Genomic DNA, 16,334 nt, shown 5'->3' with positions numbered 1-16,334 from the left:
CCCTGCTCTCCCCCCGCCATCTGCCACCAGCCACTCGCTGCCCTGCTCTCCCCCCGCCATCTGCCACCAGCCACTCGCTGCCCTGCTCTCCCCCCGCCATCTGCCACCAGCCACTCGCTGCCCTGCTCTCCCCCCGCCATCTGCCACCAGCCACTCGCTGCCCTGCTCTCCCCCTGCCATCTACCACCAGCCACTCGCTGCCCTGCTCTCCCCCCGCCATCTGCCACCAGCCACTCGCTGCCCTGCTCTCCCCCTGCCATCTACCACCAGCCACACGCTGCCCTGCTCTCCCCCTGCCATCTGCCACCAGCCACTCGCTGCCCTGCTCTCCCCCCGCCATCTGCCACCAGCCACTCGCTGCCCTGCTCTCCCCCCGCCATCTACCACCAGCCACTCGCTGCCCTGCTCTCCCCCCTCCATCTGCCACCAGCCACTCGCTGCCCTGCTCTCCCCCTGTCATCTGCCACCAGCCACACGATTCCCTGCTCTCCCCCCGCCATCTGCCACCAGCCACACGCTGCCCTGCTCTCCCCCTGCCATCTACCACCAGCCACTCGCTGCCCTGCTCTCCCCCTGCCATCTACCACCAGCCACACGCTGCCCTGCTCTCCCCCCACCATCTGCCACCAGCCACTCGCTGCCCTGCTCTCCCCCTGCCATCTGCCACCAGCCACATGCTGCCCTGCTCTCCCCCCTGCCATCTGCCACCAGCCACACGCTGCCCTGCTCTCCCCCCGCCATCTGCCACCAGCCACACGCTGCCCTGCTCTCCCCCCGTCATCTGCCACCAGCCACTCGCTGCCCTGCTCTCCCCCCGTCATCTGCCACCAGCCACTCGCTGCCCTGCTCTCCCCCCGTCATCTGCCACCAGCCACTCGCTGCCCTGCTCTCCCCCCACCATCTGCCACCAGCCACTCGCTGCCCTGCTCTCCCCCCACCATCTACCACCAGCCACACGCTGCCCTGCTCTCCCCCCCCGCCATCTGCCACCAGCCACTCGCTGCCCTGCTCTCCCCCTGCCATCTGCCACTAGCCACGCGCTGCCCTGCTCTCCCCCCATCATCTACCACCAGCCACTCGCTGCCCTGCTCTCCCCCCATCATCTACCACCAGCCACTCGCTGCCCTGCTCTCCCCCTGCCATCTACCACCAGCCACACGCTGCCCTGCTCTCCCCCCCTGCCATCTGCCCCCCTGCCACTCGCTGCCCTGCTCTCCCCCTGCCATCTGCCACCAGCCACTCGCTGCCCTGCTCTCCCCCCGCCATCTGCCACCAGCCACTCGCTGCCCTGCTCTCCCCCTGCCATCTGCCACCAGCCACTCGCTGCCCTGCTCTCCCCCCCGCCATCTGCCACCAGCCACACGCTGCCCTGCTCTCCCCCCGCCATCTACCACCAGCCACTCGCTGCCCTGCTCTCCCCCCCCGCCATCTGCCACCAGCCACTCGCTGCCCTGCTCTCCCCCTGCCATCTGCCACTAGCCACGCGCTGCCCTGCTCTCCCCCCATCATCTACCACCAGCCACTCGCTGCCCTGCTCTCCCCCCATCATCTACCACCAGCCACTCGCTGCCCTGCTCTCCCCCTGCCATCTACCACCAGCCACACGCTGCCCTGCTCTCCCCCCCTGCCATCTGCCCCCTGCCACTCGCTGCCCTGCTCTCCCCCCGCCATCTGCCACCAGCCACTCGCTGCCCTGCTCTCCCCCTGCCATCTGCCACCAGCCACTCGCTGCCCTGCTCTCCCCCCCGCCATCTGCCACCAGCCACACGCTGCCCTGCTCTCCCCCCGCCATCTACCACCAGCCACTCGCTGCCCTGCTCTCCCCCCGCCATCTGCCACCAGCCACACGCTGCCCTGCTCTCCCCCCGCCATCTGCCCCCTGCCACTCGCTGCCCTGCTCTCCCCCCGCCATCTGCCACCAGCCACACGCTGCCCTGCTCTCCCCCCGCCATCTGCCACCAGCCACTCGCTGCCCTGCTCTCCCCCCGCCATCTGCCACCAGCCACTCGCTGCCCTGCTCTCCCCCCATCATCTGCCACCAGCCACTCGCTGCCCTGCTCTCCCCCCGCCATCTGCCACCAGCCACACGCTGCCCTGCTCTCCCCCCATCATCTACCACCAGCCACACGCTGCCCTGCTCTCCCCCCACCATCTGCCACCAGCCACTCGCTGCCCTGCTCTCCCCCCATCATCTACCACCAGCCACTCGCTGCCCTGCTCTCCCCCCTCCATCTGCCACCAGCCACTCGCTGCCCTGCTCTCCCCTCCGCCATCTGCCACCAGCCACTCGCTGCCCTGCTCTCCCCCTGCCATCTGCCCCCAGCCACACGCTGCCCTGCTCTCCCCCCGCCATCTGCCACCAGCCACTCGCTGCCCTGCTCTCCCCCCGCCATCTACCACCAGCCACTCGCTGCCCTGCTCTCCCCCCGCCATCTGCCACCAGCCACTCCCTGCCCTGCTCTCCCTCCACTATCTGCCACCAGCCACTCGCTGCCCTGCTCTCCCCCCTCCATCTGCCACCAGCCACTCCCTGCCCTGCTCTCCCCCTGCCATCTGCCACCAGCCACTCGCTGCCCTGCTCTCCCCCCGCCATCTGCCACCAGCCACTCGCTGCCCTGCTCTCCCCCCGCCATCTGCCACCAGCCACTCGCTGCCCTGCTCTCCCCCTGCCATCTACCACCAGCCACACGCTGCCCTGCTCTCCCCCTGCCATCTGCCACCAGCCACTCGCTGCCCTGCTCTCCCCCCGCCATCTGCCACCAGCCACATACTGCCCTGCTCTCCCCCTGCCATCTGCCACCAGCCACACACTGCCCTGCTCTCCCCCCGCCATCTGCCACCAGCCACTCGCTGCCCTGCTCTCCCCCTGCCATCTGCCACCAGCCACTCGCTGCCCTGCTCTCCCCCCGCCATCTGCCACCAGCCACACACTGCCCTGCTCTCCCCCCATCATCTACCACCAGCCACTCGCTGCCCTGCTCTCCCCCCGCCATCTGCCACCAGCCACACACTGCCCTGCTCTCCCCCTGCCATCTACCACCAGCCACTCGCTGCCCTGCTCTCCCCCTGCCATCTACCACCAGCCACACGCTGCCCTGCTCTCCCCCTGCCATCTGCCACCAGCCACACACTGCCCTGCTCTCCCCCCGCCATCTGCCACCAGCCACTCGCTGCCCTGCTCTCCCCCTGCCATCTGCCACCAGCCACTCGCTGCCCTGCTCTCCCCCCGCCATCTGCCACCAGCCACTCGCTGCCCTGCTCTCCCCCCGCCATCTGCCACCAGCCACTGGCTGCCCTGCTCTCCCCCCGCCATCTGCCACCAGCCACACGCTTCCCTGATCTCCCCCTGCCATCTGCCACCAGCCACACGCTGCCCTGCTCTCCCCCCCGCCATCTGCCACCAGCCACTCGCTGCCCTGCTCTCCCCCCGCCATCTGCCACCAGCCACTCGCTGCCCTGCTCTCCCCCCATCATCTACCACCAGCCACACGCTGCCCTGCTCTCCCCCTGCCATCTACCACCAGCCACATGCTGCCCTGCTCTCCCCCCCGCCATCTGCCACCAGCCACACGCTGCCCTGCTCTCCCCCCGCCATCTGCCACCAGCCACACGCTGCCCTGCTCTCCCCCCACCATCTGCCACCAGCCACACGCTGCCCTGCTCTCCCCCTGCCATCTACCACCAGCCACATGCTGCCCTGCTCTCCCCCCCGCCATCTGCCACCAGCCACACGCTGCCCTGCTCTCCCCCCGCCATCTACCACCAGCCACTCGCTGCCCTGCTCTCCCCCCTCCATCTGCCACCAGCCACACGCTGCCCTGCTCTCCCCCCGCCATCTGCCACCAGCCACTCGCTGCCCTGCTCTCCCCCTGCCATCTGCCACCAGCCACTCGCTGCCCTGCTCTCCCCCCATCATCTACCACCAGCCACTCGCTGCCCTGCTCTCCCCCCGCCATCTGCCACCAGCCACACGCTGCCCTGCTCTCCCCCCTCCATCTGCCACCAGCCACTCGCTGCCCTGCTCTCCCCCTGCCATCTGCCACCAGCCACTCGCTGCCCTGCTCTCCCCCCATCATCTGCCACCAGCCACTCGCTGCCCTGCTCTCCCCCCTCCATCTGCCACCAGCCACTCGCTGCCCTGCTCTCCCCCCGCCATCTGCCACCAGCCACTCGCTGCCCTGCTCTCCCCCTGCCATATGCCACCAGCCACACGCTGCCCTGCTCTCCCCCCGCCATCTGCCACCAGCCACTCGCTGCCCTGCTCTCCCCCCTCCATCTGCCACCAGCCACTCGCTGCCCTGCTCTCCCCCCTCCATCTGCCACCAGCCACTCGCTGCCCTGATCTCCCCCCGCCATCTGCCACCAGCCACTCACTGCCCTGTTCTCCCCCCGTCATCTGAGACCCAGCGCACTGTGTAAACAAACCTGGACATTTCCAAGTGATTTGCCTCCATTTTACAGCCAGGTCACAGAGAGACCAAGTGCCTTGCACATTAGTGACTTACCGGACACAATTTTATATAACTTATTTTATACTGTTTTATTGCAGTGTGGACATGCCCTGAGATCAGTTTAAACCAGGCTTACTTTGGTTTAGCTGAAGTTGATTCGGAGCAGGTTTAAGTTAAAATGAAATAAACCGCTCTTCAACCCCTATGAGAATGTGGACGTGGGTTTGTACCGGTTTAACTAAAGCAATTTAATTAAACTGCTTTCAACTTCCCAGAAGCTGGGACTGGATAACGGGGTGGGTCACTCGATAATTGCCCTGTTCTGTTTATTCCCTCTGAAGCATTTAGCACTGGCCACTGTCAGAAGACAGGATACGGGGCTGGAAGGACCTTTGGTCTGACCCAGTGTGGCAGCTCTGATCTTTTATATTCTTAACAGGTGCAAATTGTGTGTAGGCTGCCCCTCATGCCGTGTGGGCCTGGAACAGCCATGCACCACAGGAGTCGAGGAGGGTTATGAGATTGCATCCAGGGACAGCAGAGAGCAGAGCACAACAGCTGGCAGTGCCTCAGCTCCTGTGAACTGACAGTTACACTATTTTTGAGGGGGAAATGTCTGGGTATTGTTAGTGCTAAAATATATAGTGGGGAGTGCTGAGGGCTTCTCGTGTGACTTGGGGATAACAGCAGAGGCCGGAAAGCCAGGTTCCACTTCTGGCTCTGCCACTGCCTCCCTGGGGATGACCATGTGCAAGGCACTTGGTCTCTCTGTGACCTGGCTGTAAAATGGAGGCAAATCACTTGGAAATGTCCAGGTTTGTTTACACAGTGCGCTGGGTCTCAGATGGTGGGAGGAGAGCAGGGCAGCAAGTGGCTGGTGGTAGATGGCGGGGGGAGAGCAGGGAAGCGTGTGGCTGGTGGCAGATGGCGGGGGGAGAGCAGGGCAGCGAGAGGCTGGTGGCAGATGGCAGGGGCAGAGCAGGGCAGCGAGTGGCTGGTGGCAGATGGTGGGGGGAGAGCAGGGCAGTGTGTGGCTGGTGGTAGATGGCAGGGGGAGAGCAGGGCAGCGTGTGGCTGGTGGTAGATGGCAGGGGGAGAGCAGGGCAGCGAGTGGCTGGTGGTAGATGATGGGGGGAGAGCAGGGCAGCGAGTGGCTGGTGGCAGATGGCAGGGGGAGAGCAGGGCAGCGTGTGGCTGGTGGTAGATGGCGGGGGGAGAGCAGGGCAGGGAGTGGCTGGTGGCAGATGATGGGGGGAGAGCAGGGCAGCGTGTGGCTGGTGGTAGATGGCGGGGGGAGAGCAGGGCAGGGAGTGGCTGGTGGCAGATGGCAGGGGGAGAGCAGGGCAGCGTGTGGCTGGTGGTAGATGGCAGGGGGAGAGCAGAGCAGCGAGTGGCTGGTGGCAGATGGCGGGGGGAGAGCAGGGCAGCGAGTGGCTGGTGGTAGATGGCAGGGGGAGAGCAGGGCAGCGAGTGGCTGGTGGCAGATGGCGGGGGGAGAGCAGGGCAGCGTGTGGCTGGTGGTAGATGGCGGGGGGAGAGCAGGGCAGGGAGTGGCTGGTGGCAGATGATGGGGGGAGAGCAGGGCAGCGTGTGGCTGGTGGCAGATGGTGGGGGGAGAGCAGGGAAGCGTGTGGCTGGTGGCAGATGGTGGGGGCAGAGCAGGGCAGCGAGTGGCTGGTGGCAGATGACGGGGGGAGAGCAGGGCAGCGAGTGGCTGGTGGTAGATGATGGGGGGAGAGCAGGGAAGCGTGTGGCTGGTGGCAGATGGCGGGGGGAGAGCAGGGCAGCGAGTGGCTGGTGGCAGATGACGGGGGGAGAGCAGGGCAGCGAGTGGCTGGTGGCAGATGGCGGGGGGAGAGCAGGGCAGCGAGTGGCTGGTGGCAGATGGCGGGGGGAGAGCAGGGCAGTGTGTGGCTGGTGGTAGATGGCAGGGGGAGAGCAGGGCAGCGAGTGGCTGGTGGCAGATGATGGGGGGAGAGCAGGGCAGCGAGTGGCAGGGGGCAGATGGCGGGGGAAGAGCAGGGAAGCGTGTGGCTGGTGGCAGATGGCAGGGGCAGAGCAGGGCAGCGAGTGGCTGGTGGCAGATGATGGGGGGAGAGCAGGGCAGCGAGTGGCTGGTGGCAGATGGCAGGGGGAGAGCAGGGCAGCGAGTGGCTGGTGGCAGATGGCAGGTGGAGAGCAGGGCAGCGAGTGGCTGGTGGCAGATGACGGGGGGAGAGCAGGGCAGCGTGTAGCTGGTGGCAGATGGAGGGGGGAGAGCAGGGCAGCGAGTGGCTGGTGGCAGATGGCAGGGGCAGAGCAGGGCAGCGAGTGGCTGGTGGCAGATGATGGGGGGAGAGCAGGGCAGCGAGTGGCTGGTGGCAGATGGCGGGGGGAGAGCAGGGCAGCGAGTGGCTGGTGGCAGATGGCAGGTGGAGAGCAGGGCAGCGAGTGGCTGGTGGCAGATGACGGGGGGAGAGCAGGGCAGCGTGTGGCTGGTGGCAGATGGAGGGGGGAGAGCAGGGCAGCATGTGGCTGGTGGTAGATGGCGGGGGGAGAGCAGGGCAGCGAGTGGCTGGTGGCAGATGGCAGGGGCAGAGCAGGGCAGCGAGTGGCTGGTGGCAGATGATGGGGGGAGAGCAGGGCAGCGAGTGGCTGGTGGCAGATGGCGGGGGGAGAGCAGGGCAGCGAGTGGCTGGTGGTAGATGGCAGGGGGAGAGCAGGGAAGCGTGTGGCTGGTGGCAGATGGCAGGTGGAGAGCAGGGCAGCGAGTGGCTGGTGGCAGATGGCGGGGGGAGAGCAGGGCAGCGTGTGGCTGGTGGCAGATGGCGGGGGGAGAGCAGGGCAGCGTGTGGCTGGTGGTAGATGGCAGGGGGAGAGCAGGGAAGCGTGTGGCTGGTGGCAGATGGCGGGGGGAGAGCAGGGCAGCGTGTGGCTGGTGGCAGATGGCGGGGGGGAGAGCAGGGCAGCATGTGGCTGGTGGCAGATGGCGGGGGGAGAGCAGGGCAGCGAGTGGCTGGTGGTAGATGATGGGGGGAGAGCAGGGCAGCGTGTGGCTGGTGGCAGATGGCAGGTGGAGAGCAGGGCAGCGTGTGGCTGGTGGCAGATGACAGGGGGAGAGCAGGGCAGCGAGTGGCTGGTGGCAGATGGAGGGGGGAGAGCAGGGCAGCGAGTGGCTGGTGGTAGATGGCGGGGGGAGAGCAGGGCAGCGAGTGGCTGGTGGCAGATGGCGGGGGGAGAGCAGGGCAGCGAGTGGCTGGTGGTAGATGGCGGGGGGAGAGCAGGGAAGCGTGTGGCTGGTGGCAGATGACGGGGGGAGAGCAGGGCAGCGAGTGGCTGGTGGCAGATGGCGGGGGGAGAGCAGGGCAGCAAGTGGCTGGTGGTAGATGGCGGGGGGAGAGCAGGGCAGCGAGTGGCTGGTGGCAGATGGCGGGGGGAGAGCAGGGCAGCGAGTGGCTGGTGGCAGATGGCAGGGGGAGAGCAGGGCAGCGAGTGGCTGGTGGCAGATGGCAGGGGGAGAGCAGGGCAGCGAGTGGCTGGTGGCAGATGGTGGGGGGAGAGCAGGGCAGCGAGTGGCTGGTGGCAGATGGCAGGGGGAGAGCAGGGCAGCATGTGGCTGGTGGCAGATGGCGGGGGGAGAGCAGGGCAGCGAGTGGCTGGTGGCAGATGGAGGGGGGAGAGCAGGGCAGCGAGTGGCTGGTGGCAGATGGCAAGGGGAGAGCAGGGTTTGTGGTGTCTGTGTCATGCTTGGATGCCCATGTTCCCTGGCGGGACCAAGGAGCAGGGAATGTGGAGTTAGGCTGGTGGCAGAGCAGTGTGGCACTGTGGCAGTGTGGCAGAGCATGTGCAGAGCAGTGGCCAGGGGCTGATAAAGTTCTACGCATTCAGCTTCACCTGGGTCCTGCCTCACTCCTTGCTAATGGACCCGAGGAGGGAGGCGCTGTTCTGTCCGACCTCCTGATAGCCCTGACTGAGCCTGGCTGGCTGGAGACCAGGCTGCACATCACACTGGGAGAGTTTCTTGTTATTTCCTGTGTTCAGACAGGCCAGCAGTGCTGTGCACGGAGCCAGCTGAGAGGGTGACTCCTGTGCCCCTAAGCTGAGCACAGCGTCACTATTGGGTTACATGCCCAGGTTGCCTGCCCCATATAGAGATAATGAGCAGAGAGGACGGGAGATAGACCAGGTGGCGAACGCTGCATTTTCAAGCACTGGGACAGATACCACCTCCTGCCTGGCAGGGACATGTGGGGAAACAGAGGGGCAGGATCGGGCCCTGAGTGTGCACTCTATTCATGGCTGGGCTGTGCACTGCCGTATGCCAGAAGCTGAGAATGGGAGAGGGGACGGATCACTTGGTGATTTCCTGTTCTGTTCATTCCCTCTGGGGCACCTGGCACCAGGGCCGTCCTTAGGCATAGGCAACATAGGCAGCTGCGTAGGGCACCTGAAAATTTGGGGCACCACTGGGTCTCAGTGTCCACCCCCTTGTTTTCCTATCCCTGTTTTGACCCTTCCTGCAGGCTCCCACAGATGGCTGCTCTAGCCTGGTGAGTCTTCCTTGGGAGGGAATCTAGTAGTTAAAGGTGAAAAAACCTCCAGCCTGACAGACCTATTAGCACAACATTGAAACTGTTAAAAAGACATTCAAGGGATAATAAAGCCATTTAACAGGCATTTGCCAACCCCAAGGTATATACTGACAGGTTTCAGAGTGGTAATCCTGTTAGTCTGTATCAGCAAAAACAAGGACGAGTCCTTGTGTCACCTCAAAGACTAACAAATTATTTGGTCATAAGCTTTTGTGGACTAGAATCCATTTCATCAGATGTCCACGAAAGCTTATGCCCAAATAAATTTTTATATTATCAGTTTCTGACTTTACTGACAAAAACAGTTGTGCATTAATGTAATATTTACACAGAACATGTCAGTCTACAGGACCTTAGTTTAAAATTTGCTTTAAAAATATTTCATTAGTGAGCTGGTGAAGATTATAAAATCACATTTCTAAAAAATGCTTGCATAGAGTTTTAGATGCACAATCATCTTTAGCCTTAAATGTGTGGATCTTCACACATAGTTTTTTAAATAAAACCTTCAAAAGACCTCCCTTATCTAAAATACACATTTTAATTACTATAGTTAAAAAAAAAGTGCTTCCAAGTCTTCCTGTCCTTTCTGTCCATCCCTTCACCACCTCTCCCCCCACTCCCCACTGAAGAGAGCCCTTAAAGGGACAACAGTCCTTCCCTTCCAGATAGCTGGACAAAGAGTTCCCTTTCTTTACTTCTGACTATCCGACAAACTAGTTTTAAAAGAACCCTCCAGCAAAATCAGTACCTTAGTAAGACAAAATCCTTGTTATACCTAAAATCTTTGGAAACATATTTTTTTATGGTTGGTGAAATTTCATAACCATGTCTCTTGTTATGGAGATCACACAAAGTAAATTACTGTTCCCTTTTTCTAAAAGCAATAAACATAGTTATGAACACACTAACTCTCTCTGATTAATTTAAAAGAATGTCTTTGTTTCAGTGAGTTAAATATGTAGTAATCTGGAATGCTGGCTTAAGATTTGAGTACATTTAAAATATAAATTCAACTTAGAAATACTGATGAAGAAAATGTAAAACAGAGAAGAGCTGCATCATGTATTCCATTATATGTAATGTTGTATTCAGCAGGACAGCTGACTCACCCTTACTATGAAGTTTTTGCAAATAAATCTCTGACAAACTTCAGGGCATATCAAAAAACCTGTGACTGACATTTTTTATTCCCAAATTTTAGTGCTTTTAATTAGGTACTTTCTTCATGTCCATTCTGCATGAGGGAGAGTGCATGGAAGTCTCTGCGGGGAACTGTGACTCTCCGCCACCATGAGGCAGGCTGGGCATCTCATTATCCTTTGCTGTCAAGTCCCTCCTCCCCCTCCCCCTCCCCCACCAGGCTGTGAGCTTGGGCTGCCATCCGGCGTAGGGGCACCAGTTTAATAATACTGCCTAGGGCCCCATAAATCCTAAGGACGGTCCTGCCTGGCATTGGCCACTGTCGGTAGACAGGATACTGGACTGGATGGACCTTTGGTCTGACCCTGTGTGGCTGCTCTTATGTTCTTATGTACTGAGTAGCACACACAAGGGCCCCGACTGATGCTTCCTTCATGACAGCAGCGACAAGCCCACCCTGGTTACGGATGGGCCTCAGGGTGCCTAGGCCTGTGCTGGGCTCTCTGCTCCGGGGCGGAATTACCCACCGTGAGCAGTAATGTGGAAACCCCAGTCAAGGTTGTTTCAGCCTCAGGGTGGGGGAAGGGGCGTGTTAGCCTCTAGGCTACTTGACTCCAACTCTTACACAGGGCCACCATTTTAGTCTCCCCAGAGTTTCCTGTTCAGCTCTGTTTGTTTATCATTTAGTTAAAGATGAAGTTCTGCTGGGCAGCTGATTAACAACAATCCTGTGGGTGGCAGGGTGAGTTTGGACAATAGTGTGTGCTTGTGTGTGTGCGTGTGAGCATGTGTGTGTACACAGGTGTGGGTTTACACATGTGGTTGTGTCTGTGTCTCTGTATATGTGTGTGCATGTGTGCATACATGTCTGTGTGTTCATACACGGCTGTGTGTTTGTACGTGTGTGTGTATGTGTGTGTGTCTGTCTGTACATGGGGGGATGTACATGGAGCGGGGTGTACGTGTGTGTGTACATGCTGAGCTGGCAGCAGAGTGGGAGCTCTTCCTGCAACCTCCACTCCCGGCACTATGGCACCAGTCATCGCTAGGTCCCTTGCTCATGCCAAGCCGTGCCCAGAAGTGCCCTGCAGTTGCTCAGATACGACCTCTCTTCTGCAGCTCTTTGCTCTGAGCAGGCGATGGGAACGCACATCCCCTGTGTGTTTGCTCAGGGCGTCCATGGCACAGACACAACTCACCAGAGTTATCGTCCTCAGTGGCAGCCTCAGCAGGGAGCGACCAAGTGCTCCAGTGCATCTTCCTGCGCCCAGTCTGGGGTCCACCTTTGCATGTCTGCGGTGCAAACATCTCCCAACTCAGAGCTCAGCGCCCTGAGGAGGCCCGCTCATTTCAGGCTTAGGCCAGGCCAGGGCCAGTCTCCTCGCAGGCTGGCAAAGTGCCATGCCCCCTTTGGACACTCTAAATAATCATGTCTTGTACCTGAACCCAGGCCAGTGAAAGCTGGTTTGTTCCATGAATGTCCAGAGGCAGAGAGCTGCGTGGCTTGGCATGGAGGAGGCGCTTTTGGCTCCTCTTACATAATGGCTTCCCCACCCATCACTCCATTTCTGCCCGGTACAGTATCAGCCCGGATGGACGGGCTGAGGCTGGTTACTGGGGATGGGTTATTCGAGGCAGAAACATACAACTGCACAATGAACAGACTCGCCGACCAGACAGCGTCCCCGCAGACTCGCAGCAATTACTGAGTGAGGAGCTGCTACAGCAGGCAGATGGCTGGGGCTGCAGGGCAGTGCCGGCCCCATCGCTGTGCTCTGCAGCATTTACAGCAACGAAAAGCTTTGGGGGGGTGTCTCCTCTTGCAAAGGCTCCCCCAGCCCAGAGCTGGAGGCCTCGGCAGGAGGACCAGGGAGCATCCCCAGCAGGGCCATTCGCACATGGCCCATCCCCCCATGGCACAGAGCTGCAGACTGCCCATCCCGCTTGGTGTGATTTCTAAATCCTGGCCACTTGCTTTTTCTGGCCATGCTGCTGAACACCAGCACTGCCCCGCTCCCGCCAGAGGCAGTCTGAGTGCTGGGAGTCTGTGAGTAATGGGCCATGGGCTTTTCCTCCTTCTGTGGGTCTGGCCGGGTGCCCAGCACTCCCTTCAAGCCCACCCCTCCCAGGGACCCTCCCTACCATCTCCTGTGGCACCCCACTCTGCCCTTCCTGAGCCGCTCTCCCGGTCTGCCTGGAGCTCCAGGCCAGCTGCTGGGGACATCCCTGCAGGGCCAAGGGACGGGATGGAGGGGCCAATGTGTAACTGGGGACAGTGTCAATGATATCAGTGAACAAAGAGGCTCTCGGTGTGAGTCTCTGGCCTCTGCTGCACCCCTACACAGTGCCCCAGCGAGCCTTTCCCTTCCCCAGGGGCACAGGGTGCTGCGCATTCCAGCAGCCCATCTGGTGCTGCTCTGTCCTGGGTGACTGGAGAGGAGCATCCCACTTCACCTCCAGCCCTGCCTCCCTGTCCTCAGAGCCCAATTTAACTTGGCCGACCCAGCTGCTCCAGCTCCAGTGACCTCTCACCCTTCACGCCAGCCTCAATGTGCATCCCTACCCAGCTCAGGCGCCTGAGATAACCCTGAGCCAGGAACACAGCCCAGTTAATAGTGCTGCATGAGAAAAGGCTAGGACCTAGCCAGACTGTGATGGAACATCCCAAGCCCCCTGGACCAAGTTCCCTGGGTCAGGCAGGATGATAGCCCAGGGTGAGCCCAAAGGCCAGGCATTTCCCTGCACAGCTGACCGGCCACGCCAACAATGCGCAACCAGGCTCAAGATTTACTCTGCATATTTCAGACCCGGCGTCTCTGTTCCATTTCCACAAAATCGATTCATCCCTGCATTGAGTGGAGGGCTCTGTGCACACCGGCAAAGAGAAGGGTAACACCCTGCCCCAGCAGAGAATCTCCCACAGGTTCCTGTTATTGCTGAAAGAGGGCCAGGCCTGGGAGGCTGGGCTGGGCACAGCTGGTGTGAGTGAGGCTATCAGGAGGCTATAAAAGCAGTGACCTAGGAGGGCTGGTGTGGGAGTGGGGATGGTGCTGGGTTTTTCTGACAGGCTGTGGGATAATCTTATGTTTTATTTAGCAGGCAGTGGAAAGAAACCCTTGGGGTGCTTTTCAGGGAGGAGGTGGGCAGGAGCTCTCCCCACAGGTGTGTTAGCCTTTGCACCCACCACACAGCATGGTGCTTTGTAAAATCTAAACTTGTGGGTGGGTGATAATAACTGAAAACAGCATCTCAGGGTCTTGGCTGCCAGTGACCCACATCCCAGGGGATTCTCAGACCCTCCCCACAAAAGGTTTTTATTTTCCTTTCCTTCTATAGAAAGGGGCATTGCTACCTGCACATGCTCTGCCATGGGAATGCAAGCAAGTGAAAGTGCCACACATGGCACCAGCTGATTCAGCCCCAGGGGATGCTGGCAGAGAGCTCAGCTAGTTAGTGATAATGCTTGTATCCATTAACTAGATTTCTAGGCACACTTGGAAATGTGCAATGCCTGGTGTGGGCTTGCCAGCCCCAAGGGCAGATGTGATTCACTCCCTGCTGTGGTCAAATTGCACCAGCCTTTCCCTCTGGGAGGGCACTCTGCTGAGTGAGCAGTGTGGGGATAGTCACAGCTGTTAGAGAAGCCTGGCTGGGAATTCACGGTGCTGGTGCTGGTGCTGCCTTCTTCTCACCTCAGCACAGTTGTGCTGGCAAAAATGTTTGCAGGGAGGTATTGCCTCTGGCAGTGCCTGAGCAAATAGGGATTGGTGCTGGCAGAGTTTGTGTGGCTGCTTGGAAGCTGGTTGGGGAGTTCCCCAGCCAGGGAGCAGAGAGAGCGGGTGTCACGGAGTGTGGGGGAGTCTGGTCCTGCACCCCTCTTCCTGGGACCCACAGTGATTCTCAGCCAGCCAGTAAAACAGAAGGTTTATTGGACAACAGGAACACAGGTTACAGCAGAGCTTGCAGGCACAGTCAGGACCCCTCCATCGAGTCCTTCTGGGCTTTCAGGGTGCTTGGATCCTAGCTAGGATACCCTGAATTCCGCCCATTCAGCCCCAAGCCCAAACTCAAACTGCTTCCCTCCTGCCACCCCCTTCCTTTGTCCCCTTCCCGGGCAAAGGTGTTGACCTTTCCCCTCCCTTACCTAGCTCAGGTTACAGGCCCTGGCATCGTCCATCCCCTAAAGTCCTCCCCTGCTCTCCCACTCCCCACACAGACAGCCCCTACTCCATCACACCGGGTGACATAACATGTCCAAGTGCCCTGTTAATCTCTGTCAGCAAAAACAATCAGGAGTTCTTGGAGCACCTTAGAGACTAACGTTTATTTGGGCATAAGCTGTCATGGGCTAGAACCCACTTCATCAGATGCATGGAGTGGAAAACACAGTACATGAAAAGCTGGGCATTGCCTTACCAAGTGGGGGGTCTGTGCTAATGAGCCAATTCCATTAAGGTGGAAGTGGGCTAGTCTCAACAGTTGACAAGAAGGAGTGGAAATCACTTGTGTAGTGCTAATGAGGCCAATGTAATCAAGGTGGCCCATTTCAAAGAGTTGACAAGAAGATGTGAGTATCAGCAGGGAGAAATTAGGTTTTGTAGTGACCTGTCTTGAACAGCAAGTTCTCAAAGCAAGAGTTGCAGTGGTCAGGTAGCTCCTGAGTGAGCCCTAGGCAGGACTATGTTTGTAGGGACCATTCAGTGAATAATTTCAAAGAACAAATTCTTCACAATCACTTTGCTAGTGGATAGTTTGCATACAAAGGGGGGGCTACATATATTTTTGTTGGCTACAAGTATTTTGCCCAGCTTAGTTGGCTTTAATCAGCACAGGGGTTCTCAGACTTGTACTGTGACCCCTTTCACATAGCAAGCCTCTGAGTGTGACCCCCCCTTAAATATATAAAAGTGTTTTTAATGTAGAACACCATTATAAATTCTGGAGGTAAAGCGGGGTTTGATGTGGAGCCTGACAGCTCGTGACCTCCCATGTAATAACATTATGACTCTCTAAGGGGTCCTGACGACCAGTTTGAGAACCCCTGAATTAGCAAAGCAGAAACCCAGGCAGATGGCAGCTGCTGAGGACGATGAACATTAATATTTGATTGCTGCTCCTCTGCCTTCGGCTGCTGATCTCAGTGAGTTAGCTGAGCACGGCCCTGAAGGAGCATCTCCACTTCTGCACACACTTCGTTTAGCTGAGGCCTATAGGGAGTAAACATGATCTCAGTGTAGCACAGGTAGACGGGTCAGCCACAAGCATGTAGCCTGAATACACATCTGAATGCACATCAGTACAGATGAGCAGGAAATACCCCTGAATGGGGTGGTTGTAAATGGGTCTCTGGTACTTCCGGCGAGCTGGACACACCCCAGGGGCGCTCGCTGGATCTCGCAGCATTGCAACCTCTGCAGCGTGATGGGCAGACCCAGGGGCCTGGGCCCAGAGCGCTGTGATTCTCGGGCAGCCCAGTGAGGAGAAAACCAGGTGAAATACATTGCAGTGCATTGCAAACATCCTAGTCTGAATATCTGCTGGCAAAGGGCTAGTCCCCTTTGCTTGGAACAGGACATCTGCTTGTTTTCACTGAAGCCAGGATAACCCCTGGAGTGGAGTGAACGTCTCAGCCATGGGCCTGTTGCCATGTTCATGCCAAAACCAGCCAGAGTAGCTTTGCCTTTGGTCTCAGGATTTCCCTGATCTGGGGGTGGGAGGGAGGGGGTTAATGGGTGGAGGCAACAGGGACCTGCAAGTGTAACCCACACACCTGGGTGTGGTGTTCTGACCCCTCTAGTGGCACCGAGACCACTTAGAGAGAGAGAAATGCTCCAGAGACCCCAGGTTTGATCCTGCCCCCTCGATGATTGGGGTCTGACGGCGTTACAAGTGGGGGCTTGTCCACTCCTCTGGAAATGAAGCGGATGCTGTGTAACCTCCTGCCAGCTTTCACCAGGACGGGCAGCTGGCAAACAGCTGGGCAGCCCTGGGCTGGGTTAGTAGCTGATCAGTTAAGAAGCAATTGCTATACCAGGGTGAGGAAGTCTGTACCGGTACCTGGGCAAAGCCTGACACTCACACAGGGCCCATTCACGTCAGTAACATTTGCTGTCTGTCGGGATATCTTAGCATCCTGGACTAGCAACCCTTCGCACACTCTTCTGAGCAG

The sequence above is a fragment of the Gopherus evgoodei genome, chromosome 9 (genome assembly GCF_007399415.2).
Source record: "Gopherus evgoodei ecotype Sinaloan lineage chromosome 9, rGopEvg1_v1.p, whole genome shotgun sequence".
Taxonomy (NCBI): domain Eukaryota; kingdom Metazoa; phylum Chordata; order Testudines; family Testudinidae; genus Gopherus; species Gopherus evgoodei.
Note: the sequence above shows the minus strand (reverse complement) of the source record.